The sequence below is a fragment of the Carassius gibelio genome, chromosome B8, assembly GCF_023724105.1.
Source record: "Carassius gibelio isolate Cgi1373 ecotype wild population from Czech Republic chromosome B8, carGib1.2-hapl.c, whole genome shotgun sequence".
Lineage (NCBI taxonomy): Eukaryota > Metazoa > Chordata > Actinopteri > Cypriniformes > Cyprinidae > Carassius > Carassius gibelio.
Window position 1 is genome coordinate 12,095,660 of NC_068403.1, and position 22,577 is coordinate 12,118,236.

Genomic DNA, 22,577 nt, shown 5'->3' on the forward strand with positions numbered 1-22,577 from the left:
AATTATGATGCACCAATTCATTAGAAGAATGTTTGAATAATGTCATAAAATGAATGGAGACTGTAGCTTTTAAACACCATAAAGTATGATTAACCTATTCTAAAACATTTAGAATGCATGTTATGCGCTATTTCACATTCTAAAATCATCTGCACCATCAGCTTTGTATGAGGAACAGTCTGAAATTGAAGTCATTATTCACTGTTTACAGAACTCAGTTGAAATGTTCTCTATGGTGTTTCATGTAAGAAAGTAAGTCATACAAGTTTGAAATGACATGAGGGTGAGTAAATGACATTGATCTGCATCATTTCATTTGTGAGTGAATAGCATTTCATGATAAACACACCACCATCAAAATTTCATCGTTGATTTGGTTTGGTGTTTGTGTCACAATCAAAAAACTTTTACAAAGCTAAATTGTATATTTACATTATTGCATTAGAGTATTTTAACAGATCAAACAAACAAGCATGTGACAAATACATTTAAATTTCAAATATATTTATGAAAACAGCTTCTAACAAGCTACAAAGCAAATATTAGCTTCTGTTGATATCAATGCACATACAGCGGAGGGGCATTGAAATAATGTGTACTGACTGACAATTCAAATTACCATCAGTATACATCTTGTTTCACATTAATGTTTTAAATTGTCTTCATTGCATGTCTAAGAGCAAAAGCTTAATCTGTGCAGACAACATTGAAGTTGTGAACTGCACACCTAAGGAAAATGGAAAGCAGCCAGACTAAAGACTGAACCTATGAAGTACTTTCTAATTGGCTGGTAAATTCATTTATGGTTCCCAAAAATTTTCAGGCATCTCCTCCAGATTACTACGATACGACTCTGCTGTGCCTCTTAATTCTGCTACTATAATTAAATTATATCCAAATGAAAGCAAACAACAAAAAAGCTCTACTCCACAAAAAAAAGAAACAAACAATATATGATATTCTACCATATTCACCTATATATTATCTATATTGTATAGATATTTATACTTTTGCCTGAAAAATTAATACTATTGGGTATGTGTCAGTCATCTCTGCAAACAAATTGACACTTTCAGATCACTTTCAGATCACTCTATCCACTCTGAAATAATTGTTCAGGTTGCTTTATTTAAATTGATAAATAAGTGATATTTAAATATTAGATAAGACATCTCAGTCATGTCACATGAGTGAATCGTGTCTGCATGGGTTGATTTTTGTTATTTATATAATGCATGTCTCAGAAGTGAGCTGTACAAGGAACAGACAATGCATTTTGTCAGCCACAACACTAGAAAACATTCTTAAAAAGAAACGCCTCTGTGTTGCGATCACTCCAAGAGTTTTAAACTGGTTTGTTTTATTCCGGTATAGCATACTGTTAAAGCCTATTGGGTTGTACCTTGAAAATTCCTTCCCTGAAGTCCCTGGACTCACGTCTCACATAATATTCTGGACTGCATACCAGTCTTCACTATATGCAAATACTTTAAAAAGTGACATTATGGCTAATTTTCAGGCACATGATCATCCTATTCCACTCAAACTGCCTTTATGTTGTTTCATATCTTCTGTCATAACTGGACTAAAGCATTTCATTTCTAACAAAGTCAAGAGGACAGCAGTTTGATGCGGATGATACCAAGTGATTTAACACATTACACACTAGACAAAACTGGTAACGTGCCAACAAAACAGGCCAAGAGTTTCTCTAATACTGAAGCAAATGCAAAGACCAAACAAATTAAATAATAGTCTAAGAGCTTCATCATCCCTTAGGACTATTCTCTCAGCAGTGGCTTCATGTATTGGAAACATCTCTGTTCCAAGTCTCTGAGAAGCACCAAGGCAGTTCTGCGACTTCAACCTTTGCTCTCTTCAAGAAAAACAATATTTTGGTTTGTTTGTAAACTAAACGTTGCAAGGTGGCTGCTGCTGGACATTTAAGTGCATTAATCTGAATCAGATACAATAAGAATCTAAGGTTCAAATCTCTTGAACAGAATTTTTGCTTTCTTTTCAAAAGGCTACTTTTGTATGTTTGGCTGTGGTGCTAACGATGCTTTAAAAACCACCAAATATAAAAGTGCTACAATTATAAAAATATTCACATACTGCACACCGCACACCACACACACACACACACTTAACAACCAAGTATAAAACAACATAAAATTCTCAATTAGATAACAAAAAAATCCAGGTGATTTACCTGAAATGGTAAACAGAGTTAAATACAAACTGCGTTATCTGCTTATAAACCTGTTTTTCAGCATTTAAAAAAAGTATTTTTGTTCACACACACACACACACACACACACACATTTCAGATATTTTACATTCATTTATGGGTAAATAATAATGTGTGCTTTGAATAATGATGCTGTCCTACAGGGATACTTCTAAATCATTACAGCAATAAAAGTGCAATAATGCATTATTTGAAACCTGATATAAAGTAGATTTGTGTTTTTTCTCTCTCACAGGAGATTCAGCAAAGGTACTAGAGTTAGCATGTAGTCTGTGTGCTATGCCTGTTGTAGTCGGTGGCTTGAAGTCTGGAGCGTCTGTTGATCCTGGAAGCTGGAGCAGGGATGCGACTGCCTCTGCTCAGCCCTGGAGCCTTGGGCTCGGATATGACCATTGTTGTTTTAGCTATAGCTGTACTGCCTGTTTTTCCTGAAGGCAACACACAAACACCTGAGGAGTTAATGAGAAATGCATTGTGCAATGCTATATAATTTAACCAAAGTAAACAGTATTCAAAATAATACTTTACTGAACAGTCTATTCAGAGGCAGTGTGTGGAGGATGGGGCATTGTGGGACTCTTTGAGGTCGCGTGGGGCAGATTTGTACGTTGTGGAAGCTGTGTAGGGCAGTTGGGATCTATAGGGGCTTTATGGGGCAATGTGGGGCAGTAGGGGACAGTGTGGGGTTGTAAAGGTCTTATTGAGGCCAAAGGAGATGAATGATCACCTTGTGCATGTGAGAGAGTGCTCTGCTGTACCGCTCTCCTACGTGAGTTCTGTTTGCATCCCTCAGTTCCCATGAGGTGAGACTTCCAGCCCTGCAAATACAAGACGTGCACTGTTACACTGCTGTATGAGGAACATCTGTGTGTGAGATTTTAATGCTCACTAAATACTGAAGTTATTCACTCATCATCATGGGTGCTCATGTAAATAATCTCTACCTATGGAGCTGGTTTTAGTCTCGATGAGTGTTTTTACATTCCTAAACCTTAGAAACACAATCTTACACACTGGAAAACCCTTACATCATATCTAGTGATGTTCTGCTATTCGTGACATTTCAGATTCAATGTGTTTCCAGTCAAAGTCAGTAACAACTTATCCATTCTAAACCGTTGTTGTTATTGTAAATTAAAATCATTAACTGAATTTTGTTTTGGAAATATAAAGCTAAACAGAAATATTACAAAAATATTAATGACAAAGCATTAAAGTACTAAGTCCTTCCAAAACTGAAAATATAAAAATAAAACCCAATTCAAAATATTAATAAACACTATAATAGTATTAAAAAATACTAAAGTAACCATACCCTGTGCTGATACTAGGGCTGTAAAATGATTAATCCCTATGAATCAAATTCAAAATAAAAGTCTGTTTACATACTATATATGTGTGTGCATTGTGTATATTTATTACGTATATATAAATACACACACATATGTATAAATCAAAAATATAAATATTTGTATGTATATATATTTTACTTGTATAATTTATATTCTGTATAAATATAAATAATTTCTATATGAACAGAAGCTATTATTTAAGATATTATTTTGAATGTGATTAATCGCGATTAATCGTTTTGCAGCCCTAGCTGATCCTAAAGTAAAAGGAAATGTGTTTTTCATCGTAATCATGAATTATGATGACATGTGTTAAATCCATTAAAATTTATCAAAGATAATTTTAAGATACTGACAACTTCATCTCTTTTTAATGTGATAATTTGTTCAGTGTCTGAACTTAATTTTTTACATATTGGTAAACATCATTCTCTTTATCAAAACAAGATTGCCCATATTTTCATGGTTTCAAAACAATGCTAACACTGTATTTCAGGCACAGTGTAACCCTTGCAAAAACATTTGTTTATGACAAATTGGATAGTGTATGAGTTTGTGTGGTACATGACGTGAGGCATCATTCATACAACGCTGAATACTTAAAACATTGTTTGTCAGCTGGAGGTGTTACTTCATGTGACTTTTCAGAGCTGAGAGGTAAAGTATTCTCGAGTGAACACCTTTCCAGCGTCAGTCGCAGTCATGAGCTCATCTGTATGACGTGCAACAGAGAACCAAACCGAGTGTAACAAGAACTTTTCAAGTTATTATTTTACAGCTACTGTTGTGGCAGACTGCATTTGTGCACCAGGTGTTTTTCTTTATTATTTTATTGTTAATGGCACCTTATGGGTGTGTTTGTGTGTGATCTCACCTCCTCCCCTGAGGCGAGGTTTTCATGGCAGAGTGATTACAATTTTCTCCAGAAGTTGGTGCTGACAAAAATAACAAAATAATAAATCCATCACCAGGAACCAAAACAGTTTTCACTCTTTCCCAAACAAATAATGCAGAAATTTCTCTTAAATAGAAATAACACAATAAATCTGCAGGTGTGAAATGTGGATGATTTGTAGTGACCTTCATATGGATTAACAGATCTGATGATAGAGTGTAATGTCTTATCTTCTTTTTAGGTATAAGAGTGTGACACAAAGGGACCAAAATGAACACTCGCCAAACACCAAATGCAAGTTAAAGAAAGCAAGTAAAAAAAAGTTCCATATTATATCATTCGATATATAGATATTATTTGGGAACTGGAAAATAATACAAATGTTTAAATAAACTTACAACATTTATTGTACAGGAATATATATATTTTTATTTTTTATTTTTTTAAGAAATACATGTGGGGACATGGAATTTAAAATATTCCTCTCATTAACTTGATGTGGGAACATACATGCTTTTAGTATTTTCAGTCTTCAGTCTTCTTATACTGTGCCACATAAAAGCAAAGTCTTCAGTCTTCAGTCTTCTTATACTGTGTCACATAAAAGCAAGACTGAACTACCTCCTTTATTTTTGTTAAGAACTGATAAACAAGTATATGATGCACCCAGGAACTGGGACGTATCCCAATACTTGGGCAGGCATAGAGGGAAGTAAGCAACATTAATAAAAGACTCTTCATCTCCACCCCGGACTTCCTGTCTATTCATTCCTGATCCAACACTGTCAACATGCATATAGGAGGAAAACAGATAATTGTCTGAGCTAGTTTCTGATGTAGCAAATGACTCAATAAGCAGCAGTGTTCATCACAAATGTGCAAGGAAAACTGACACCATTGTAAGGACAAAATCCTTTCCTAGTATTTGTTCATTTTGTCCCCTGGTATCACATTTGTAACAGCACTGACTGTGGTTTCTGGATGAGCATGGAATAAAAATACTGTGCAACCACACCAAGACTCACGATTGCAAGCAGCGCTTTCAGCATGTTCAGTTGCTTATCTCGGGTGAGAGCTTCGGAGCAGAGAGGACACTGGGTGAAATCTCCCTTCCGCTCACACTCAGTCAGGCTCGCAATCTCCACCACCTAACAAATGCACAAACAAATGCATTAGCACACTTTGCAAACTGAGATGTAGTTAAACCAATATGAATTATTTTGAAATATGTCAGCCATGTGCTTGGGTGTGTGTGCACCTGTCTTAATTGAACACAGTGCTGCAGCATCGGGCAGTGTTTCCAGTAGTGCAGGTCGAGTCCATCCTCAGTAAATGACTTATCTCTTTCTCCACAGAAAATACCCAGACTAGACAAAACAGCACCTGCATCAAGTCTGATCTGATCTTTCATTTCTCACTCAACATGCTATTAAGATGTTTTCCCAGCAGTACAAAGAGAAACTCATTAAATGAGAGCCTATTAACACTGCACATTATTATACAGCTACACAAGACTTGACTTTGCCAAGTTGGCACTGAATAAGAAACTCATAAATTGAGATTCCACAGACTGGGAGAATTACAAACTGCCTAGTTGAGGAAGTCAATGAAGTGTCAAGAAGTAGTCCTTACTTGTGTGAGTAGTTAGCTACAGATGGTTGGCTTCCTTTCGCATCAGCAGGAACAGACTGGTTTATCTTCTTAACACCTGCTGAAACCAAGGGAAACATAATTAACCATCGCACTCTGCTCAGACTGAATTTCCTGTTTGAGGTTTGCAATCATGTTCCAGTGTTATTTTAATATTACTTATATAATATTGTGCTATTTACTAAAATATGAATGAGCTTTTTCAGTTTTCATTTAAAGTTTAATTGATAACAATCATTCTGATGGTTCAATGTTAAATACATATTTTCAAGCTATTAAACTGGCCTCTCTTGGTTACCAAACAGAAACTGAGGGTTAAGTAGGCTTCACAAACAGAGAGGTTGGTTGGCAACTACAGGCATATTATTTGGTTTTGAGGAAGTGCAATGCGATGCGTGCTTCAGAGAGAATAATGAGAGCATAATGGTCTGGTTCTCACTGTTTTTATCATTTGACTAAAATGACAAGCGAATACAAAGAAGGGCATACATGCATCCAGCTTAAAGACAGAAATAAATATATACTTTATGTGACTATAGCTGGTTTGCCTACAGTAGGTTCAGGTTCATATGTGAGGTTAAGTATCATACGGCAGGTTAAGTTTAAAACATGTGCATCAGATATTTTGACTGGAAGCCTCAAGATATATTTTTGATCCTTTATATTCTTTCAACTCGACAATTGAACATGTTGACAAGTTAAGCCTTTAAACAAAACAAAAAAGCTTGCAGGCCAAAAGAGTAGCTTGTGCATGATTCGCAGTGTTTGCTACAGTTATATAGGAGTTTATCTTTACTAAGTGTCATCACTAAGACAAATCATACAAAATCGCACAAGTGAGGCCGTAAGAATTCATACAAATTAACCACATTGTAAAATACATGCGAACTGGACATGAGATCGTGTTGGCAGCACACACATACACCAATTTACACACCTGATTTGGTTGACTTCTCAGCTTTTTTCTCAGGTACTTTGGCATTGTCCTTCCCTTTCTCCTTAGAAACATATTCACATCTTAATGCATTTACGAATTAATCTATTCACACATTTGATGATGAAGGGCTAAACGTGTCAACAGCGATCCACTCTACAGTCATTCAGTCCAGGAGGTGCAAATGTGCAAAATGCAACTTTCATATACGAAAATGTTAAATGGCGTCATATGATGCTTTTTTAAAGATCATTATTTTGTGTATTTGGTGTAACAGAATATTGTATGTTGACGTACAAAAAACACATAATTTTTCAAATACTGTACATTATTGTAGGTCCTGTATTTCCCGCCTTTCTCAAACACGTCTCAAGCTCGAAAGGGGAAGTATGTATGACAGACATAGCGATAAAACTTGTATGTGTTTGCAGTACACAAGCCACGGACGGTTTAGACAGACGACTCCACTGTGTGACCCTCTCTCTCTCACACACACACACAACGCGCAAAAATCCACATTTGAACAGTCAGTAGCAAATACTTAAACTAATAACAAAACATACATACAGTAACTGATTCAGAAGCACCAGATTGTCGTAGGAAAAGACAGAATTGCCTCCTCTCCTAGGTTCATGAAACAGTCGTCCATGAAATGTGTCGCTGTTCTGTTGTAAGTAATCTTAAAGATTCCTAAATGCATCTACTTTCCGAAGACCAAATAAAGTGCTTTTGCTTGTGCCTAAAAACAAACAGCATCACCCTGACATGGGTGCATCAACACGAACTGTGGTTACTGAAACTACGGCTTCTTTCATTGCGTGAACATTTGGGCAACATTACGCTAATATTTTCACATAATGAAATAGAGATGTGGGGTTTGTTAGAACGAGCTGTTTTGGGGGGCGTAGCAGATACTTAACTTTGATAAAGAATATCTCTTTGGATTTGAGACTTAAGTCTTTGCAACTTTACAGATCTTCTTTATGCACCAAGAGCTTGTAACACTACAAAGAGAAAGGAAAAATATTAAACACATCATATGACCTCTTTAACACCAGGTGTGAAGAAGATTATATTGTGAGAGCATTAAAAACAAAACAGAAGAAATACAATAGGCCACCTCTGACCACACAACCTACACTGACCTCTTGGTGAGTGAGTCAAAAAAGGTTCTTGTAGAGGATGTTTTTACGTGTGCTGGTGTCATCAGGTGGGGAAGTCGTGGCCTAATGGTTAGAGGGTTGGACTCCCAATCGAAGGGTTGTGGGTTCTAGTCTCGGGCCGGACGGAATTGTGGGTGGGGGTAGTGCATGAACAGCTCTCTCTCCACCTTCAATACCATGACTTAGGTGCCCTTGTGCTCCCCGGGCGCCGCAGCATAAATGGCTGCCCACTGCTCCGGGTGTGTGCTCACAGTGTGTGTGTGTGTGTGTTCACTGCTCTGTGTGTGTGCATTTCGGATGGGTTAAATGCAGAGCACAAATTCTGAGTATGGGTCACCATACTTGGCTGAATGTCACTTCACTTTTTTTTTTTTAGGTGGCAGAAAATTAAATACTGCTTTTCCATGAAGATGGTACAAAGCCTGGATGACTCTCACAGAGAGTTCCCACACTGAGGCAGCGCTGTGCTCCAATCCACCTGCCAGAAACTAACACAACATATATCACACACAAATATATTTAATTATGAATGTATTTACATAAAATCAAGTGATTTTAGAATATGCACTACTGTTAAAGCTTTGGGGTCAGCTTATTTTTTAGTTTGTTTATTTAAAAGAGTTGAATACTTTTTTCATAAGGATTAATTTTATTCATCTAGAATACTGATTTTTTTATTCAACATGGCTTCTAAAAAATATTAAGCAGCACTGTTTTTAATATGAATAATAACTAAACATATATTTTTAGTTACATTCTGTAAAACATTTGCATTAGTAAGCATTACATGGACCAGCACCACATTACCTTACAGAATGTATGTTACACCCATACATTCCTGGTCGTAGATTGCATTCCTCTCAGTCAAACTTGTTGGTTGTTCCTCAAACACATCTAAGATCTATGGGTGATAAGGCTTTCTCTTTCTATGCTCCTGTCCTTTGGAATTCTCTGCCTCTTGAACTTAGGGATGCTCAGAATTATGATGATTTTAAAATTCAATTAAGACTTATTTTTTCAAACTTGCATTTGCTTGCTGATTTAGTTTAGTTGTTTATTGTATTGATTATATTATGTTCAGCGCTTTGAGAAGCTGCTGTTAAAGGCACTTTATAAAATTACATTTATTATTATTATTATTATTATAGTCACAGTATTTGCCCCTCACTTTCTCTTTTACGTTCTCTATACACAGATCCCATTCATCTGCCCCTAGGCTCTGGATCTCTCATTTTAATTACAGGAAACCCAATCGCTTCTCTGCTGTGCCCTGAAGCCCATCTCATCTCCAAGGAAACCAGCAGGCAGAAGGCATTTAGCAGCCATCCCTGCATGTAACCTACAGCAACCATTTCATGGGAGATCATCAACAAACAGACCAAACTAACAGAAAGACGCAATAAATATTTAAGAGGACATTTAGGGGGTTGATTCATTGTTGATTATTGTAAAAAAAAATGTTTCTGTTAATGTCTGTTAAGTTATTCCAAACTTATATGACTTTTTACCTACACAACACAAGCATACGTACTATAACCAGCAAATCTTTTTTTATTTTTTAAAGTCAACAAGTGGACCATTTGACTACTCAAATCATATAGGTTTTAGATTATATGAGCGTGTATTAATGATGAAATAAGAATTCTGTCCAATACAGATAAGATGATAATTATTGTAATGTTATGGCCAATAACAATTGACTATTTAGTCAATATTAAAATTTTCCACTATTTAGCTAATTTGGCACTAAAGACTAAAAACTCAAATCAATAATTTTATATTCTACAAGTGAATTTAGGTCATGCAAAAACATAAAATTACAATATGAAAAGTGGACATGTATGTTGATATTTATTAAAGATTACTTCTAACTGTATTGTTAAATGTTTAGTAATTATATTAATTATATATCATTTAAAAACTCTCTAACATTGCCTGAGAACAGATATGATATTATTACCCACCCAGCTAAACCATGTGGTGACTTCAGGCCACCTAGGTGTGGTGACCTAAACCTTCCAACTAAAAAACAAAACCAGAAGAAGCTGTTATTTTAAAATAACAAAGCCCAGCTGGAATATAGACAGAAACCTCACCGTGCAATTTGCAGATCCTAGTGAAATTTCACAGTCTTTGTTGCAACAGTGACACAAGTTTGCATTGCAAATATACTTTCAACTGCACAGGTAGTAAAAGAAAACTAAATAAAAAGAGAAAACACTGTCTTTACACAAGAACCTGGAGAAAATAAGACCTTAAGGAACTGTAATTTTAACAGCTTAACCACTTTGTATAACTAACTGCTGGAACAGAGAGTTAGAATGAGACAGTGCTTGGATGATTTTCATAAACTATGCCATGGAACTGGTTGTCAGAAGAGCCCTTTCAAGAAACTAATGGTACCAGACATTACGTAGGATCGACTGCACCCTCTCTGTCATACAAAGACCACTTTGTTTCAGTCTAATGAAGCCCTCAAGAATCTTAGTGAAAGTTGGGCGAATGAAATTAACCTTCATATCCCAACAGAAAAGTTACATTTGTGATATTTTGGCCTTAAAAACCCAAATATCAAATATTTGTGTGTGTGGTCTTCGATGCTAAAGCATAGTTTGGATTTGTACATGCACCCAACTGCAAACATTCACCACCACAGCAGGCACCTAATGCCAGTCGGTGTGTGTGCGCTCAGACTAGTACATAACCATTCATGTATCATCAATAAATCTAACCAGCCATTTGAATATTTGCAACATAATACTTTAAAGCTGTAGCTTAAAAAAATCTTCTTTAAACTTCAAGCTTACAGCTAGACAGAAGAGAAAGCCACTGGGTTGACACCCAGTGAGATCATCTCAGAAATAGTTGAAGTTGGGCCAGTACCTGAATGACGTTGTCGAGAGTGAAGCCAGATTCCTTGATGCCCAGCTGTTCTAGAAGCTTCTCCAGCAGTTCCAGTCTGATCAGCGCCAGTCTAGTGGGTAAACTGCTCTGCACGGGCCTCACAAGCTCCACAGGAACACACTGCAGAGCTCTCACCTCCTTAAATAAAGCCATTTCCTGCCAAAATTAACATGCAACAAGTTATAGTTATAAAACAAACTTTTTCTAACTCACTTATAAATTCTCAAAAATATATTGAAAATATATATATTTCTGCGATTTTATTGCCGGATAGAAGATGGCAGGCTGCTGTACATTTGGTAATAAGCATTTTTACTGCTAGTTGTTCTATTGTTATTAGTGGGCAGCATAATAACTATAATTGCTGAGCGTCTTACCACACAAAGATAAAGCAAAAACCAAAAACAATATTGGTATACTGGTAAATAATTGTCCTGCTGGGAGGGGAACTGAGTGCTAAGTCTGAGATTCTTAATGCTCTTGACTGGGTTTTCATTAAGGCTATCTCAATTTTCCTTCTACTCTGACAAGTCCAGCATGAGTCTGCTATCAGCACACTTTACACTTTACTTTTGGGATTATGTTGTGCAGATGATGAGCAGTTTCTGGTTTCCTCCAAACATGGTTGGAATTGAGAATCACCAGACCAGAGAATCTTGTTTCTCTCAGTCTTTTTTGTTTTGTTTTTGCAAATGCTAAGTAAATATTAAAAATGTGTTTCATTTGTCTTCACTTAGGAGAGGATTGAGTCTTGTCAAACCGGCATAAAGCCCAGATCGTTGGAGTGTTGCAGTGATGTTTGTCCTTCTGTAGATTTCTCCTATCTCTTCATATAATCATGGAGCTCAACTAAAGTGACCATCAGGTTCTAGGTCACCACACTAACCAAAGCCCTTCTCCATGGATTGCTCAGTTTGACCAGGAGGCCAGCTCTAGTTAAGAGTCCTAGTTGTTCAAAACTTCTTCCATTAACGGTAACGTAGACCACATGCTTATGTGAACCTTCAATGCAGCAGAATTTTTCTTAACTCTTCCAAAGATGTGTGACTTGATGCGATCCTATTTCTGAGCACTTCAGGCAGTTTTTTTTTTTTTTGACCGCAGGGCTTGGTTTTTACTACAATATACAATATCAGCTGTTAGAACTTTTTTGAGAGTTGTGCAAATTATACCCATTCAATTGAATATATCACGGTTTAACTTCACAACATCTACATCATCAAGGGTAGTAACATCTACAAGCAATATGAATATGAGCTAAATTTCAACTGCCCCAGATAAGTGTATGTATACTTATGCAATGGAATAATTTAAGTTTTTTGCTTTGCCATTATGGTGTGGAGCGTAAATTGATGTGGGAGAAAAAAGTAACATAAAGCAGTTTAACACAAGGCAGCAACATAACAAAATGTGAAAAAAGGTGATTACATCACTGCTAATTTGCCTTAGGCTAAATCTTGCCAAATAGTCAGGTACACCCAAATACACTGCCAATGGCTGCGGTCACTCTTGTCACTGTGGACGCCCTTTTAGACAAAAAAGATGTCAATAATTTTATGTTAGTTCTAGAAGAAGGGTTGAGAATTATTTTTTTAAAGTACTTTAAACAATAATGTGTGATTATAATTTATCATAATATTGGATTGTATATGATTTATAATATTCTACAGTAATGATATCAGAGTACATCATCAAATTATTCATAAAAAGGTGGGGTCTTTGATTACTTTTTCCACCATCCAGAAGCATGAGTCACAAATGTCTTTATTCATACAGTGCAAAATACCACAAAGTTTTCCCACACAATGCTGAAAGACACAACCAGTCAATCAACAGCCAAAACCAACACAAAACAATGTCAGTCACAGGCCACTTTAAAACATCAATTTTCCAGGAACCTGTAACAGCCCCATCCTTATCACATATAGAGCATGATGACTTTCACAAGATAAGGTACCTCAGCCTTTCTTTCACATCATATTTATCTGAACAACAAGTTGATCTGTCTGGGTCACATTCTACAGCCTTTTAAATACTGTATGCATTTTATATTTCTTATATACAATTTGCAACATTTTACACTTTGGTTGTACCACTGGTTATTAGTATGTATAAAATAGAGTACATTTACATGCACAGTTATAATGGAGCTACAGAAGGGTCAACTGTAGTCAGATTAACATACAGGTGCATCTCAATAAATTATGAATGTAACAATTTTTTTTTACAAAAACCGACCAATTCACTATCTCAACAAATTAGAATACTTCATAAGACCAATAAAAAAAAAAAAAAATTTTTATTGAATTTCTGGAAAGTATGTTAATTTACTGTACTCAATACTTGGTAGGGGCTCCTTTTACTTTAATCACTGCCTTAATTCAGCGTGTCATGGAGGCGATCAGTTTGTGGCACTGCTGCGGTGGTATGGAAGCCCAGGTTTCTTTGACAGTGGCCTTCAGCTCTACTGCATTTTTTGGTCTCTTGTTTCTCATTTTCCTCTTGAAAATAGCCCATAGATTCTCTATTGGTTTCAGGTCTGATGAGTTTGCTGGCCAGTCAAGCACATCAACACCATGGTCATTTAACCAACTTTTTGTGCTTTTGGCAGTGTGGGCTGGTGCCAAATGCTGCTGGAAAATTAAATCAGCATCTTCAAAAAGCTGGTGAGCAGAAGGAAGCAGGAAGTGCTCCAAAATGTCTTGGTAAATGGGTGCAGTGACTTTGGTTTTCAAAAAACACAATGAACCAACACCAGCAGATGACATTGCACCCAAAATCATCACAGACTATGGAAACTTAACACTGGACTTCAAGCTATGAGCTTCTCCACCCTTCCCCCAGACTCTAGGACCTAGGTTTCCAAATGAAATACAAAACAAAGAGGACTTTGGACTTTGGAAATAGTCCAGTTCTTCTCCTTAGCCCAGGTAAGACACTTCTGACGTTGTCTGTGGTTCAGGAGTGGCTTAACAAGAGGAATACAACAACTGTAGCCAAATTCCTTGACACGTCTGTATGTGGTGGCTCTTGATGCCATGACCCCGGCCTCAGTTCATTCCATGTGAAGTTCACTCAAATTCTTGAATCGATTTTGCTTGACAATCTTCATAAGGCTGAGGTTCTCTCGGTTGGTTGTGCATCTTTTTCCTTCCACACAACTTTCTGTTAACATGCTTGGATACAGCACTCTGTGAACAGCCAGATTCTTTGGCAATGAATGTTTGTGGCTTACCCTCCTTGTGAAGGGTGTCAATGATTGTCTTCTGGACAACTGTCAGATCAGCAGTCTTCCTCATGATTGTGTAGCCTAGTGAACCAAACTGAGAGAGAGAAACCTTTGCAGGTGTTTTGAGTTGATTAGCTGATTGGCATGTCACCATATTCTAAATGTGGTCAATAATTGACTACTTTTTATTTTATTTTAGAGAACACTGAATTGGATAAAAATGTAATATATGCCCTTGAATATTTTTTACTAAAATAAAAATTTTAACGACTAGCTGTCCCTGCTAAAAGACCATTTTGTCAACTTTCAGGACTACAATACAATGTAGAAGCTCACATAGCTAATAGGTATGGATGGGAAGTAGTGTTAGGAGGTATACCAGTTCATTCCAAACACAGGTGTTTATGTTCCTCATTATATTATTTTTTTTAATACCGCAATACCAGTCTATGTCATTTAAATAACATTCGGAAAGTGACACTGTTTGAGAGGGGTTTCTTTTCACTGTTGCACTGTGGTGAGGGAACAGCTGTATTCTTAACTAAGCATGAAAGTTCTGAAATTTAAGCAGTAGAACGTGATGACACAGAGGAACTCTTCCAAAATATACACATTGACTGCCACAAATATCAACCGCCTGCTGCCATCAGGCTCCCACGTCTCTCACACACTGGCTCAGTTGGAAGATGTCGCAAGTACTGCCCCATGAGTGCAAGGTCTGACTCCCCCTGCGCAGTGTCGCCTCTCTCGGCTTCTTGTTTTGTGCAGTGAGGGGCTTTCAGTTTGCCATACCGCAGCAGACTATTTGAATACAAAACAGCGTTTCCAAGCACCTGTTGCTTACTGACTGTTTGGATTTATAAAATGAAATATGAGCATAGTTTGTCTTTCAGTCCCATAATGCACCGCCAAAGCGTTTAAGCTCAACTTCCATAGGAATGAATTGAAAACGTTCGGTCCGCTGAGCTTGATACGTGACACCCTCATATACAATGAAACCGGTAACATTTTGAAAAATACTGTGATATAAAGTTTTGGTCATATCGCCCAGCTCTAATGGGAAGCCACAAAACTCTCTTTATGAGTCCTTTATAAGTGTTTTGTGGCCAGACTCGTTTCTGAAATTACATTGCATCAGACAAAAATTTGGCAGATTGAAATGAGGAAATTTTATAGTAGAGTAACGGTAAAAGATAAGATATCTATTCATGCTAACAGAAAACCAGAAATATTTGACCAGTTCACTATAAAGTTCACCTTATATAATGCCTAGAGACAGTCTTTCAGACATTCACTCCCAGTCATCTATGAAGATTGTCAGCAAGTCAGGTCATCATGGCATGCTAAGAATAGTTTTTCTTGTCAACTGGACATGTTTTCCTGTTGACTCAAATAGCTCCAGGAGTTGCTTCATTGCAGATGTATAAAGATAAAGTGTTTCAAAAGTCTACTGACCTGTATGAAGGTAATAGCTAGCGTTCTCAGTCTTTGGGTTGATTCTCTGGTCCCGGAGAGCAGATTATTCCAAGTCTGTTCCACACAGTGACTGATCTCAGATTTGCCCAGGTGGTGGTTGGGAATAAACTCACTCAGAATCATTCGAAACAGATTCAGAGATGCAAGAAACACTTAAAATGCTAAACAGAGACAGTTATTACTTTACACATTAAAATTCATATGCAAGGTTTATATTTAGAGTCTATATGGTGCTTATAAAAAAACTGCTTCTGTGTACCCATTATAAATGACCATGTAACCAAAGAAAAATAGAGAATATTATATTTTAAAATGTATTCATTAACACTGCATTCTATTAACATTCTATTTTACAACCATCTGGAAAAAAAATTTCTCAGAATTTCGGTTTTAAGGTGCAATTAAATATAGAAGCCATTTAAGAAACCGCCTAAAATCTTTACAGCAACACATGGCGCAAAGTAACGCCAACAGGTCAGATAAAGCACACAGTTAAATGCTGTGCTGTGTTAGTTTAGCCAAACAACCGTGGTGAGAGGGTCACTGGAATGTGTCCAGCAGTGGGCACATTGTTCAGACTCTCAGTGCAACCATTTAAAACAGTTTAGAATGAAGGCCACGACTTTTACTCTGGGTGATTTATCTAAGGACTGACAGGATAATAAAAAAACAGCTGTCACAACACAACCACAAATATCCATGCACTTTGAGAATGCGTTTTAAATGCAGATTGATCCATTTACATGCAAAAAACAGCTAAACGTAGATACACATTAAACTCAATGTCATGGCAAATTGAAAAAAAAACCTTGATCTGTAAGAGCCTGAGGTCAGTGCAAAAAATATATGAACAAAAAAAAACTACTTTTATAATACTTTTATATTAGTATATTATATTTACTTATATTACTTTACTTTTATAATAGCCACACATACAAAATGTACGTTATGCAACACTGATTATTTTAATTTAATGAAATGAAATTGAAAATTAATTATATATATTTTAAAAGTTTATATATATATATATATATATATATATATATATATATAAAATTTATAAAATATATATATATATTTTTTTTCAAATTTCAATATATATGTTATTAGATTTTTTTTGCCTATAATATTTATCTGTTTTGTTCATGCACATTTATAACAAACAGTTACAGACTGTGATCCTAAAATTTGTTTTGGTTGATCAATGTCAAGAATATTTCATACATGTCACTGCAGGAAGTAAAGAAAACAAATACTGTATACTAAATTTATCAACAAGGAAAAAGGTTTTAAATATTTCCTTTAGTAGATGGTTTGTATATCTTTCATTTTAATCAGTTGCTTCCCTTATATCAGAAAGGATCAGATTGTAAAATTTTAACAATTTTAATATTACAATTCTCAGTAAAGATACTCTCTAAAACCAATTCATTCTCTAATTCAGTGATTTTGAGTGCTATTTTTGTCCATCTCCTCCCCCTCATACCCGCTCTTAGCAGAAAATCCATTGTATCAAAGTCTCCCTCAAACCTGAAGCTAAATTCCCCCTTGGGAGAGATAAGCTAAGATTTATGCTACATTTGTTGCTGTATAACTTCTACATATAATCCACAATACTAGACAGAACAGGACACCTGCTAAACAGTTACAACTACAGTATCAGTCGTGCAGATGGTGCCATTCTGTCTTCAGCCTGAAACCAAATTGAAAGGATGGGAACATGAGAGAAATTAGAAAGAGAGGGTCATAGTAAGAAAGAGACTAGGAGAGGCTGAGAAATAATAGAAGGGGGTGATAAAATCGGAGAAAAAGACTGGGCAAAATAAAGATAAGAGTGGGAGTTCTCGTACAGATGACACTTTATCTGTGAGAGCTTTCTTGCAGAGGAACACAGCTGCTCTCGTCATGCTCCGCAGTTCTGCTTTTGGGGTTCCAGGTGGAACCTCCATCAGTTTCTTGTAGACTGCCAGCAAAGCATCCTCCCTGTAGGACCCTGCCACCTTAGAGAGAAAGACTGAGAAAGAGAAAGTGAGGAGCACATTCCAAAAACAGCACGCAAACAGAATACACCAGCTGACCATTTGACCTTTGTCATGTAGAGTTTGCCTAGTGCTGTGAGACAGTAAACAACAGTTATAGATGGACATTACAGTGAACTGTTAAATACTTAAAGGGATAATTCACCCAAAACCTTAAATTCTGCAATATTTAACTAAACTTCATGTTGTTCCAAACCAACTAGACTTTTTCCAACTCTTGAATCAGACATGTATGATTTGCAAACAAATAATTTAGACCCGGTTTGTAAATACTCGGATAAAATCAACCAACCGGAGGCTGTAAATTTTGGGTGTCTCACCAGACTTTCTCCATAGATGTCGACGGGAAGACTGGCCTCTCTCTGAGCTTTCTCTGTTAACGGTTCTGGTTGTCCCGAGGCCCCATAATTTTTGCACTTTCTGTCACAAGCAGAAATATAAATACTTTACTGTTGAGGGTTTATTTCACACGGGAAGCATAGATCCACAACCAACCAACCATTTCCAATCTCTATCTGTGTTCTCATCTTACGTGTTATTTCAATGATTTTTAACAGAATGACCTCCATAAGAACGAAAATTAAAGGTCCACTAAGAATGTCTAAGTCATCTGACACAGTCAAATAACCCCTTGATAATTATATTCTTAAATATAAATAAAAAAAAAGTCTTCCTTATTATTAGAAATGCCTTTACCACCACTTTTCTTCACAAAACAATTAATTACTATATATGCTATATATAATAGATCACATATACATACATTATATATATATATATATATATATATATATATATATATATATATATATATATACTGACCTCATTTTAATGTTAAAAAATGTCTTCAAGAAGTGTGTAAACATTTCGACCTCTGGCATGGTTTAGGACTGTACTACGGTAGTAGCACAAAAATTGCACACTTCACCATTAGACCCTTTAATTAAATCTTGAAACGTAAAACTCTCTGTCTAATGCAAATCCCTGACAAGTATATTAAGCCACACACGTTTAGATAATGAATCTACAAAGAGCCTTGTGTAAGTGAAGAATGAGCTACATCGGTGGAAAGAAACAGAAGCAGTGTTTCGTCATGGGAGACTAAGGATTACAGCAGAACTTATCCTTGAAACAAGCATTTCTGATAAGATATAATAATGAACAAGAAAAAAGGGGACACCAGTAATGCATTGAACAATAAAATCATTATGTTTCTGTATTTATTCTGTGTACATCAAGACTTACATCTAGCTTGGGGACGTGAGGAGGAGCGAGGGGTGTTGGGGCGACTGTATATTTGGGGCAAGCGGTTTTTGAAGTGTCCTGCTCATTTGTCTTCTCCACATGTTGCCTCTGTCTTCTCTTCCTGGGTGAGTCTCCTGGATGAGGACGTCTCTTTCCGTGTCCCAAAACGTAGAGAGGGAAAATCAGAGATTGAAAGCTCGGAAGTTCTGTGGATCTGAAACAAGTTTCACACCTTTTTAATCAGTCACATTCGAACCAAAGTACATAAAAGCTATTTATCAAAATTCGAAAAATTCTGAAATGAATAAAATGCTAAAAAGTGTTTAGAATGTTGAAATGTTATTTTTCAGACACTGATTGTATGAAAAAATCAATTACAAACTACAGGTTTGTCAGAATACTGGCTCGGTTAAGTGTTTGTCGCAAGCGCTCGGTTAATGTCTGAGTCATTTATTGTCTGCTGTATATATATGTCTCTTGGCTTCAGACGAGTAAAAAGCAAGCAGCTGATCTCAGGAGAACCAGCACAATCACTATTCAGCTGGGAAACTGTCATATCACAGTACTAATCTCACTGGAGCTGGAGGCCCTCACAACACAAGAGATGCATTATTCATGCATTTATTGCAGGAGAAGAAATTTAGAGAGGCATACAGGAATATTTTCACAGGAATATATATTTTCATAATACTCAAGTCTTCAGTGTGACACGTTCCCTCAGATATCATTCTAATATGCTGATTTTGTGTTTAAGAAACATTCATTATTATCAGTGTGCTCCTTAATATTTTTGTGGTAACCATGATTCTTTTTAAAAGGATTCTTTGATTAACAGAATGCTCGAATCATTTTTTTGTAACATTGCAAATACCTTTACTGTCACTTTTGATCAATTTAATGCATCCTCAATGAATAAAAGTATTTATTTTCTTTACTTATTTAAAATCTTATTGAACCCAAATTTTGAACATTAGTGTATATGTGGACAGATGAACGGATGGATGCTCACCTGACTGACGTCCAGCAGGTCAAGGACCTCCAGCTGTTTGTAGACTTTGAGCCTGTAAACTTCCATTTTTTTTTCCTTTTTCTGCTTGGCTGTGTCATAGTCCTCTCGTTTTATGGCACTGTGTTTCTCTACATCATACCAGCCCAAACGCTCGCCCACCTAAAAAGAAATAGAGAAAATTAGAAAAAAAAAAGAAAGGAGAGGTTTTTAAACACTTATCTGAGGTATATTAAAAAGAGACATCTGCCATCTGCTTAGTGCTTAGTAATTACTGTCAGGCTAAAATCAACAGGTAACTAAAGGAACGTTACAGCTCTATTAGAATACACCTGGATGCATTTCAACCATCTCGATTCCAGCTTCACCACGCCAGTGTGTAAAATGATTATTAAACTACATGTGCAAACAAAGATGTGTCTGACAAATAAGGCAAATCTAATAACCTTTTGTAGGTCTGCAATAGCTTGCTTGATTTTTTTGGCCAAGTCATCGAGTGGCGAGAAAGAATCACATTTATAACTTTAGAGCCTGCAAGATAACAAGAGTAAACACAAGAGAAAGACAGAAGCCTGCATGCACAAATTTAATGTAATGCAATGTAACTTCAGTTTTTACCAGGTGTATGTGCCATCTAAAGCTGAGCTGTGCTGGCTGTTGTTTAGATATTGATCAATCAGCTGATCTCTGCTTAGCTGGGACAAAAACAACAAATTGGCTTAATGTTATTGCAAAGAAAAAAAAAGTGTTTGAACAGGGGTCAGTTTTAAAAGTAACGAATGCTTTTATTCAGAAAGGATGTATTCAATGTATTAAAAGTGGCAAATAAGTGAGTTTTTGACATTGATAATAATAGGAAATGTTTAAGCACCAAATCAAGTATATAAAAATGATCTCTGAAGGACCATTTGACAGTGAAGACTGAAGTAATGATGCTGAAAATTCTGTTCTGCCATCAAATAAATGACTTTAAACGTATTAAAATACAAAAGAGTAATTCATAAATTGTAATAACATTCACAATTACTCCAGTGTTTTTCCCAAAAATAAATGCAGCCTTGGTAAGCGTAAGAAACATCTTTGAAAAATATAAAAAAGCTAACTGACCTCAAATTGTTGAACAGTAGTGTACATAGTATACTTATAAATGTTTCTGAATTTAATAGCATAAAAACAACATCCTTTGAATCAAATGTCTTTCGGCTATTAATTTCAAGGTTAAAAATCTTGATTTCTGCCTGTGAACCAAATCGTATTATCACTAGAGTCCTAGATAACACAAAGAGCCTGCAGCCTGGACAGAGAGAGAGGGATTAGAGATTAACAATGCAGAGATTGTTAGCAAGGTGGGAGAGGACGAGAGAGAGAGAGGAAGTCGTGGAGGAAAAAAGGGGGGGAGACAAGGTGAGACAAGGTAAGAGGAGAAAGAGAGCATGAGAAAGAAAGCAGGGGGTAGTGGGATAAAGCGAATAGGATATATTGATGAGTGATCTGATCTGAAGCTCAGCTGTGCTTATGGAGCTCAGACTCACATTACACAGATCCACATAAAACACTGACCTGCTCAAGAACCACAACACACATATACACAAAAATATTGCTGTAAGACTACTGAAATTTGGAATTATTATTTAAACTTAAAGTCAAAAAAAAAACTGATGCATGCATACAGGCATTTAGATGAGTTCTGCTCCATCTAGTGGATAGTATGAGAAGCTTCCAAATCGATGCTAGGCAAAACTGAATTTTAAAACTGTCTTTCAATTCACAGGAATTTCCTTAGTCCAAAACAACACTGCGTGTTTTGTGCCAAGAAAGGGCTGGTTCGTTTTAACTTACAAGACATATTTTTACCTTATACTATTTAAATGATAAACTCCAAATCTTAATTTTACCTTACAAAACCAAAACATAAATGAAATATATTTTCAGAATATTAACACTACTTAAAACACCAAGGGGTACTTCAAGTAAATTATATTTTAAGATAACAGATTCATTTAGCTAAATTTATATAAAATGTGATTAAATTTAAATTAAAATCAACATCCTGCTTTCAGCATTAATTCAAGTTTGGGAGCAGAACTACAATTTCAAAAGTATTTTCGATTCAGTTCTGAATGATGAACAACACTGCTCCAACTGCTCAGCCAAAGACTGAGGAATTATTCCAACATATGTTATAGTCTCTGGTGAATACAATGACTGAACAAACCACAGTTAAGAAAACAGATGAAATCTAGTATTTTAAACTTGTTTGTTTGCGCCATTCTAAATCTGATACAGAAACATGCTCAACAGAAATCCATCGCCATCTAGAGGATGTGAAGAGAACAATTCCATAAACTGAAAAGTTACTTACTTCCATCCCCATTTCATGTCCATCCACAGAGTCACCCAAAATATTTATGGCCACCAATGCAACCTAGAATT

The 22,577-nt window shown here is 36.1% G+C and overlaps 1 pseudogene; it reads right to left on the reverse strand.

Annotated features, from left to right (window-relative positions):
- Positions 1-57: 57 nt before the first annotated feature.
- On the reverse strand, positions 58-22,518 carry LOC127964154 (centrosomal protein of 104 kDa-like; annotated as a pseudogene).
- Positions 22,519-22,577: the final 59 nt, after the last annotated feature.